Source organism: Lichenostomus cassidix, chromosome 2 (genome assembly GCF_008360975.1).
Source record: "Lichenostomus cassidix isolate B80296 chromosome 2, HeHo_3.0, whole genome shotgun sequence".
NCBI classification, from domain to species: Eukaryota; Metazoa; Chordata; class Aves; order Passeriformes; family Meliphagidae; genus Lichenostomus; species Lichenostomus cassidix.
The window spans coordinates 35,058,336-35,068,538 of record NC_139482.1 but is presented as its reverse complement, the minus strand read 5'-3'; the positions used below and the strand labels follow the sequence as shown (position 1 = coordinate 35,068,538).

The following is a 10,203-nucleotide window of genomic DNA, read 5'->3' as shown; positions in this document are numbered from 1 at the left end:
TAAATGTAAAAAAGAAAGAGGAAGCTGACTCTGGGGTTTGTTAGTTTGTTTCTTTTTGTTGGTGATCTTAAGAAGTAAGAAAGTAGCAGCTTATTGAAATATTTTATAGACCTCACGAGAAAATAACAAAACAAACTTCAGAATAAAAAAAAAAAAATCCCAACCCACAGGTGTGCATGAGTATTTATAATATGAAAAAAAAAAAAAAAAGTGTGCTCTCCAAGGTCATGTTAAAAGCTGAAGTGAATAAAAACTACTTAAATGTGGGTTCACCTTTGCTTTTTTTTTTTTTCTGCAGATCCCAGCTGTGGTAACACATCCAGCTCATGGAGTACAAATTATAAGCAGTGGGCGTTCATGTGGAAAATCTGTATGGCTAAAGCATCCTGACAAACCACAGTTCCTGCTGGGTGAGTTAAGAGTCTGTCTTGAGGGAATGAGGGGTTCAAAACTCACCATGCAGGTGAGTGTAAATCTCTTCCTCCTTTCATGGTTTTAGCTTTGCTGGTGGTTTTAATTCCCAATTACAAGCATTCATTGGAATGAAATGAGAGTCTCAAGGTGCTGCTGCATGGCTCATTAACCCCAGGGTTTTTGATGGACTCTTTCCTTGCTGTGGTTTCCATGGTTAGCTCTGCTCTCTGGAGTGATCCTGGACCTGCTGCCAGTCTCACCTGCACCACCATAAAGGGAAGGTGCAGCCTGTGTCAGTTTGCAGAGGGAGCAATATCTCATGGCTTCTGAGTCATGCCCTAAAGCCCAAAGGGGCTTTTCTTGCATCACTGTTTTCTGTACTAAGAAATTTTCCAAAGCAAGAACTCTGAGCACATTAAACTTGATCTTTTTATTTGCTTTTGCAGTATAGTAATGAGTTGAAAGTGTTTCTGCATTATGTAATTATATAATTCTGTGTTGGATTTTGGTTTTTTATTTTAAAAAAGCTAGAAAATAGAACTCCAACTGCTGTGGTGAATTTATTCCTTAAAAATAAGTACAGTCCATAAGGAGGAGATGGGATGATGATGATGATGATGATTTGTTAAAATTAGTCTACCCCTGAGCTTCTGGTAAAGGATTGCAAAGTGTAATTTATGCAGCAGGCTTCAATAATGTAGTAAAAATATATTCGTAATGTAGGCATTTGTGGCTGAGGTTAACTGCCTCTTTTAAATTTTCCAAAGGAAAAAAATTATTCCTTTTACTTCAGCAAGCTATGAAGGTCATCTTATAGATGAAGTCCAAAACAGGTATTTCAGCTGGATCAACAGATCCTTCAGGAAAAAGCTTTTGTCTTCAAGAGCTAACAGAAAACTGCCACTATCACCTTGAATTTCTACTGAAGACAAAACCAAAATCTGGTCAGTCTGCGGTCAGCTGGTGTCATGTCTTTGCTATTGAAGGCTGTAAAACACAAACATCTGGCCTGCATAGGTAGACATGGAGCAGCTTTGCTGCCAGGACTGCTCTACAGTTTGTGGGATCGTGCCTGACCTAGTGAGGAGGTGTGTTACCTCCCTGTGCTGGGCAGCCAGGTACTGTCAAAAACTGCAAACTTCAACCCACATAAGGCTCTTTAACAGTTCACAAAAATGGCTTTGTGTCTTGCCCAGAAGGGTTGAAATTGCCTCAGTGCACTCTAACTCTTCCAAGGCATAAATTCCCTGGCAGTTTCTGCCAGTTTGCACTGCCAGGTCCCACAGCAGGTAGAGGGAGGGACCCCTCAACACTCCCTGGGGTTCCCTGAGGACAGTCTCACAGGCTGAGCTGCTCCTTGGTTTGCTCACCTGTGGCAAGACCCTGTGGCTGCCCTGGCAGCATGGCAGCCACTGCCAGGGCAGTTTGCCCATGTCACTGCAGGCTTGGGGCTCAGGGCCATCTTAGGATGGGGCAGCACAACTCTGCACAAAGCCCTTCCTATGGGACAGGGATGCCATATGTGGTTGCTAGCAACCACTTCACATGCCAAATAAAATCCTTCAGCAACAGAAAACAGAAGTTATTACAGGAGGCCAGCTATATATCCACATATAAAGGAATATGTACTTTGTCAGCCTCGTGTAGGGTTATTGGTGGGAAGTTTGGGAGTTGTGAGATTTTCTTTTAGCTGAAACAAGAGGCAAACTTCTACTCTGTGAAAGGCTTCTATTTTTGGAGGGCAATCATTTATTTAATTTAAAAATATTTAGTTTATCCCATGTTTTGCTCTCTGGAAAAAGCTCAGCAATCTGAGCATTATTCATGCAAACCTCCACAGAAGTTAAACTTGCTAACTATGAAGGTTCAAGGCTTTGCTCTGCACAGAGTAAGTTTTGTTTGTGCTACTGAAGTCAGTAACACTATACACTTGCACATCTGCTAAGCATCTTGTCCACAAGTATTTGCAATAAGCTGGCAGTGACATTTATTTCATAGAATGAGGTTGTTTTTTTTTTTTAATCATCCCTCTTCCTATCATCCAAGAGACAGACTTCAAGAACTCATTCTCATCCTCTACGCCTGAGTCTGTTCTCACATGAGAGCAGTCTGTGAATGTGACCAGAGAATTGGGCTTCTATCCAGTAAAGCTAACATTTTACAAAAGGACATATCAGGCAATGTAAACTGCCCTCACAAGGAAAGTTTACATGTCTGAAATATCTAATGCTTTTTTAAACTTCTGCCTCTCTATTCACTGCCAACTTTCTCCAAGAGAATCACGCTTCCTAAGACATCCTTTCCGATTATAAATTATCCTTGCATATCTAGCCAGAGACAGATTATCTAGTTGCTGGCCTGTCTCAAATGGATATGGCAGGTAATTATTAGTCTCTGTAAACAATTCACAATCAGCTAAAAATTTGTTGTTTAATTGTATGCAAGACAAAAGAATATATTAAATTTTAATCTACAGTTTCGTTAAACAAATGAATACATCAAAGTCTCTTATGCAGTTTCATAGGCAGTAGAGGAGCTAACATTCTATACATTATGAGTTATTCTAAATCTTCTAATCCTGGAGTTAGTGAAGAACTCCATTTTCCTTTATTTCCTGTATCCTGCCCTTTAGAGACTTGAGCAGAACATCACACCCCAAGCTGATCATGATTGTGCTCTATTGGGAAGCAATGCTAAAAGAGTGTGCTAGATTTTCTTAGTTCCACCTACATTCACTGCCATTCTCAGATATAATTTTTCTCCTTCTTTGGCTCACTCTGCCTCTCCACTGAGGATTATAGAGTTCCTTTAGAAATAACCCCATGCTGCAAATGCCAGAGAAATGCTCTTTCTCTCTAGATTCATGGTTTGCTATTTTTTTCAGCATGTAATAATATGTGCATGCCTGGGGACTCACAAAAACCTGAGGCCTCTCATTATATGTTCCCCTGCTCCTGTCACAGGTGCACAGAATTTAAATGCTGGCTATATGTTTTTAACTCTCATGCAACCTTCAGTACCACACTGACTTTCACCTCAATCTCATCTGGTTTAGGTGTGGGTTTTTTTTCTGCAACACCTCTTTGTCTCAAGTCATTGTTTAGTTTGCTCTGAAAAGCTGCTCCAATTCCAACACTACTTTTGGAAGCTAAAACTCAGTGCCATGCAGGAGTTAAAATACAGAGATCTGTGTTATATCCAGGACCATAACAGTTGACTCACAGAAGCCGCTTCATAAGATACAGAGGCCTCTAGGATGAGGATTATATTTTTGATACTATATATGTGCATAGGCCTGTGCCTGTATTGCTTTTGTCTCACTTTTTCTCATTGTATTTGCAAGAACTTACAATACTCTTATTTTTAGCAACAGTGGTCTATTTCTAGGACTTCTATTACACAGGATTTCAACAGGTGATAGTCCCAAGAGTATTGTCCAGCAGGTTAATACTCCCTACCTGTGCAAACTTACCAGGTTTTTTAAATGTTATTTTTACAATATTGACACTGCTTTCCGTAAGACAGGTCAGTTATAACTCCCTGCTTATGAATTAGTATCATTCAAATCCCAGCTGCCACAAAACATAACAATCAAATTGTGATCCAATATGTGACATTATGCTCAGCTGGTTTATCATAGGTATTAAATATAGAATTTATGTATGAGATCATATATTCTTTAAGGAGATCTGGATAGTGACAAGAGTAATGCAGAACCACTACCCAGAGTCAACATCAACAAGAAGTCTCAGGCCAAACTTGTACCATGGATTTAACATTTGTTTGCACATGCTGGTGTGTGTCATTTCAGACTGTTTTCACTATGCCTGTTCTGTTTTAAACAAAGTTTTAAACAATGGGTTTATTTAAAGAGGTTTTCTAACACTAAAAGCAGACAGTAATGCAGTGTCTATACTTACTGTATATCCTCTAAAGGATACATCTTCACTTGCTGGCAATTTCTCTTCCTTTGGTGTCCTCTTGCTTACACCAAGTTTTACGTTGTGCAGAACTTGGTCTAACTGTTGGCTGCCACCAGAAGAGGTGGTTCTGCTTCCCCCATCCCCTGTTGTGCTCAGTCTGGTTACAGTAAGCAGCTGCTAAATATCTGGTCAAGGCAGGAATTGGTTCAATGAACAATTCAGCACCACACTAAGACCCCACAACAGCAACTGCTTCTTTGGGAGGTGAGCAAGCCAGACTGATGCAGCTGGACTGAAGCATGGGAGGACAATGGGTGCTGCAGCCCCAAAGGAGGAGGGGAAGGACAGCCTTCTCCTCTTGGTGGCTGTCCATTGTTGCAGCACATTAGCTTTAATGCACAGCTGTGTTCTATTTTCTTCCTCCTATAGAAATGGATCCTGTTTTCAAGGTTTTCTCATCCTCTGCGCCATAATGTCTTTAAGTGAAATATACACTTTGATACATTTTCAACACAAGAACAGATATTCCATTTCCATAGGCAATTGCAAACTTTTCTATTTCTCAAGACTTTATTTCCCCTTATGGGGAGTATGCCTGAAGTTTCACCCATCTGTATTCCGCATGAGTCAACTTACTCTGCAAAATCTTTATTTTAGATTCAGATGTCACATTAATCAATGTAGTCATGTCCCGTTTGCAATAATCATCTCATCTAAATCCAACATAATTTTCCAATCTGGAATTAGTGGAAGTATCTAACTCTTGAATTTTGATATTTTTTCCTTTCCTTAGCTGAAATTTCCTTTATTTGGAATATATGTGCTTTGGACTAGTTTAGGGTATAGTTTTTTCCTTCTCACAGACTGGTGTAAAAATGTCTGGTTTTCCTGCAGACAGACAAGTTTTTTTCCCCAACAGCTGGACACTGCCTTCCTCCCACTTGTGCTCCTTACCTCCTGCAAGGCTGGGCTGCTCACAGACTTTGTAGAATAAGCACACTCAACTACCCATGCTACTTGCTGTCTGAGGGTCTTCCCACCAAGATCTGATGGGTACAATCTGTGCATCTAAGTAATCTTTGCTTCTTCTAAGTCCAGAAAGTTTTAAAAAGTTTTGGATTTCTGATCCCCATTAAAACACCCATGTGACAAAAAAATTTGCAAGCAGTCCAGAAGAAAGTCTTTGACTGCACAACTTAGATTCTCTGTAAAGTTGTAGCTACTAAAAGTCTCTCTAAAGCCCAAGAGACAGAAAAAAGAATACAAAACTATGGCTGCTTTATGCTGTTTTGTGTGGCTGTGGGGTGTTTTGTTTGGCAGTGGTGGTTTTCTTCTAACTCTGTACCTTGTCATGAAAAGACTATGTAACTACCCGAAAGACATTGAGGTGCTGGAGTGCATTCAGAGAAGGACAGCAAAGCAGGTGAAGAATCATATGAGAAGTGACTGAAGGAGCTGGGGTTATTCAGTCTGGAGAAAAAGAGGCTATGGGAGACCTTATAACTCTCTATAACTACCTGAAAGAGGTTGTAGTGAGATGGGGGTTGGTCTCTTCTCCCTGGTAACAAGCAACAGGACAAGAGAAACAAGCCTCAAGTTCTACCAGGGAATGTTTAGATTGGATATTGGGAAAAATTTCTTCACTGAAAGAGTTGTCAAGCATTTGAACAGGCTGTCAAGGATGGAGTCACCATCCCTGGTGATATTTAAAATACTTTTATATTTGGCACTTGAGGATATTGTTTAGTCATGGACTTAGCAGTTTTAGGTTTATAGTTGAACTTGATGATCACAAAATCACAGAATGGGTCAGGTTGGAAGGGACCACAGTGGGTTATCTAGTCCAACTTCCTGGCTCAAGCAGGGTCATCCTAGAGCACATGGCATGGGATTGCAGCCAGGTGGTTCTGAAATGTCTCCAGTGAGGGAAATTCCACAACCTCTCTGGCCAACCTCTTCCAGTGTGTGGTCACTTGCACAGTACAGAACTTCTTCATATTCAGGGGAGCTTCCTGTGCATCAGTCTCTTCCCCTTTCCTCTTGTCCTATTGCTTGGACTTTTCCAACCTAACTGATTCTATGATTTCATTTGTTACATTCCTGGAAAGTTCAGAGTAGACCATATTTCTTGCACACTGCCTTTTGTTTCTTTGTTTGTTTGTTTTTATTCCTCTCCTTTAGAAGCCTTTTTCTGTCTCTATCCCAACTCTGCTAATTAGGCAGCAAGGTTAGGTGCCAGCTAATGAGAAGTGAGCACCAGAACTTATGACTTGGAGGGGTTGTTGATATAACTGAGAAGCACTTGAAGAAAGTGTCTGAAATGGAAAGAAAGCAGAGCATGTCTGCCTTCAAAGGCTCCAAGTCAAAGCTCTGTATGACTAACTAAACTCCTTCTAGATTGCTACATTTCAGTCCAAGCCTTAAAGGCTGGATAGCCTTACAGCTAAAGGAATTTGGTCACTCTGCTATTGATTTGGGGATGCAAGAAGCCACAAATTTGCTTATGTTTGCTTCTAAACTTGCAGCCGTGTGATTATCTTTCTAGGAATGGCTGTCACAGCTTTTCTAAGAACCAAATAAAAATGGAGCAAAGATTTCATTGTTCAGCTCTCTGTACCAACATTCACATGGCTGATACCCGTGTCTATTAATACACATTATGACTTTAAAAAGTGACTTGAAACTAATAAAAATAAGGATCGTTTCCATAAAGTGGTGTTCTCTTTCTTTTCCACCGAGCAGACCCAAAAATACTTTGGCTCATGTTAGATAACACGGTGAAAGAGAAAATGCCTTTTCTTTGATCCGTAAAGTTTGGACTGCAATGTAAACCAGATGGAAAAATCCCAGCAGAGAGTTTTCCTTTCTTTTGAACATTGAAGGCCATCACTCCAATCACATGAGCTCAGAGAACCCTTGAACAGCTACAGCATATTTACAAAATGAGCTGGACTGAGAATTTTATTTTATTTGAACACAGTGGCTGCATGGAAATAATTCAATATATGCCTATCAATATATACTTAATTCAATGTGATATACCCATCATGGTGTCTAAGGAAAGACTGAATTGTATAAAAGACCTTTCACTCTAGCATGCATCTGAGGCAGAGTGACTGGTGCCAGGAAATCAGGAGATTTGTGGAATTCGTAGTTTGGCATGCTTTATTTTTAGTTGTCCTAAACACTATAGGCAGCTCAGTGCTTCAATGTCTGCTGTACTTCATAATTTTGTCTTACCCTACTGCAAGCAATTTAAATAAAATATGTATTAAATTAATCCCAGTTTTACCAAAACAGTTTCAAAAGAACATAAAACAAATTGTAAACTGAAGTGGAACAATCCTGAAATACAATAAGTTTGTAACAGGCTACTTATCAGACACATATGTTCCTCCTTTAGGTTTTCTGTGCTGAATATATTTCATACAGATACATATTTGCTGCAGAAAAAATACTGTTAGGTAAGCAAAAACATACTGATATGTAAACAGGCTATGTCAATACTTTAATTACCTAAAGAACATTCTTAAAAATGCCTCTTTTTAAGACTGATATACACTGACATTTACATTTTCTTAGCACTTTTATTATTTAGTTGCAGTTTTACTACACTGCTGCTAAAATCTATTGCAGTATTCTCATGCTCAGTTGCCAATCAACAATGAAAAGCAAAGTCTCAGATTGCTTTGGCTGTATCCAGCATCTCCCCCTTCCACCACACCCCTTCCACCTCATCAGACATCACCATCGTAAAGAAAGGCCCTGCTGAGGTATTTACACAGAATGGCACATCACAAGACCCACAAGGATGTTTAAGAAAGGTAATTCTGTGGAAAACCTTTAACATAAAGGGGTCCAAAGCTGTTGGAGCCTTGTCTGTCTCTGCTGTAGTTGTCTTATCCACACCTGCAATTTTCTGATTGAAGATTCAGCAATAATGGCATTGGCTCCATTTCTGTGGCACATATGAGTTTCTGCTGGTTTCAGTAGTGATCAGCAAAGGGAGGCTATCTCTGTTTTAACAGATGAGTCCACCAAAGACCGGGAGACTATAGGCTTATGTCATTGCAACTGCACTATTTTTATTAGATTCATTGCAATACTGGCATGAAGCAGAGCTGGGAGAAGATTCAGGGCCAGACACAATCCCGTGTGGTGAAAATACTTCAATCAAACTTTTTCTGTGGTGGTCTAGGCAGCACATAGACTTCAGGTCTTGGAGTGGTGATCACAGGCAGGCAGATGCATCGCATTACAAAAACTGCCATGCTTGGCACTTCAGGGTGGCATCTATTGTCTTTGCAGGAAGAAAAAAACCTTTGCTTTGATAAAGCTTTCTGATTCAATTGTGCAGAAAGCTTGTTCACCTGGATTGACTGCTGCACACTCCGGTGTTAAACTTGCCAGTGCAGGGAGAGCTCCATTCCCACGTACAAGCACATTAGATAACTCATCTGCCTTTAAAGAGATCTTGGCATTTATTTTGGAGTCTCATTTGGTTATGTGAACACAGGTGTTCTTAGTGCTGCTGTTCTTAGCTCTTCAAGATTCTCATTAGTGTGTGGATTGCAGAATCTGACCTTTTCCATGAAGAAATTAAAATTGTCCTGCCTAGATCCTAATAGATATTAAAAAAATCAGTTTGCATCCCAGTAAAACCCATTCTGTTTAAGTAGATGCAAATGACCCTCTAGCAGGTGGCTTAGTGATCCAGTACAGCCAACATTTGCATACCTATTTTGGGCTAAGTTACTGCATCGTGACTGCTCTTGTCCTTGTGAGCTGGTTGGAGTTTTAAAGATGCTGCATAGAAATGCAAGACTTTGTTCTTAAATTGTGCCAGCCAACTGGTCTATTAGCTTGAGCAAACATTGTAGCAACTTGTTCAGTTCTTTGGAACCTGAAAATGTGAAACTGAAGTGGAGAATTTTTCCAGAGAAAACCATGGATAAAGCTTAAAACTTCAAAATGAACTTTAGGCCCATATTTGTTACAAAATTGATGAGTGATGTCCCAACCCACTGGAAGAGAAAGCAACTGCTTTGTGTTTATTTTTATAAAAGGTATACGTTCTTACATCTGCTTGGTAAGGCAAAGTTAGTTTTGAATAGTAAGAAGGGATTCAGAATAAGAATAATTTCAATTTCAATCACTGTTTCTGCAATTGTTACCATAAGGCTGAATTATAAATTGGGAACTGCTTTGCCCAGGTGTTTAAGTGAAAAAAATGTTAAGACTTCCCATATTTTTTCCATGCTGGTATTATACAGAATCTCAGTTTGTTGGTTTATTTTTCTCTTGCAAAATCCAGATCTTGCCAGGTTAGCTGTGAAGAAAATGAAGTAGCAGTTCAGCTGGGCAAAGAGAATAACTTCAAACATTGCAACTGGACTGCCAAAGAAGGCAAAGTGAGGAGGAAAGTGTGTAGTGTGAGAAAAACATGTAAGATTTCTCAAATACTCTCTCTTTTATTATTTTTTTCTGTGCAATTGAAACAATGCTGCAGACCAGGATTGGTCCTCAACAGGGTTATGTAAGTCATGATCAGACAGTGGTTTTGAGGTTTGTCAAAAAGCTTTTGGTGATTTTATTCTTTAGGGTTATAAAGTGGTAGTCCATGACAATCCATTAGCAACTGAGTTTTTTGATGAACTCCCAGATTATATTGCAACTCAACACAAGGAGTTTTGAGATCAGTCACCACATCTTTTCTATTTTCTATCAACACCAATTCCCTCAACTGCAGGTCAGTTCTTACCCTTCCCATTGCTGCCATTTCTGGGTACCAAATTAAATGGATGATTATGAGGGCACAGGGTAATGAGGAGTAGTGATCTCTGCAAGCTGCTCTCTGTGGTGTTTC

General features: G+C 39.7%; 1 long non-coding RNA gene across 1 annotated transcript; it reads left to right on the top strand.

The window, feature by feature from the left end:
• The first annotated feature begins 300 nt into the window (after window positions 1–300).
• On the top strand, window positions 301–7,049 carry LOC146441136 (uncharacterized). Its single transcript, XR_014850401.1, has 2 exons — window positions 301–410; window positions 6,561–7,049. It is a non-coding gene; the product is annotated as an uncharacterized LOC146441136 (long non-coding RNA).
• The last annotated feature ends 3,154 nt before the right edge of the window (window positions 7,050–10,203 follow it).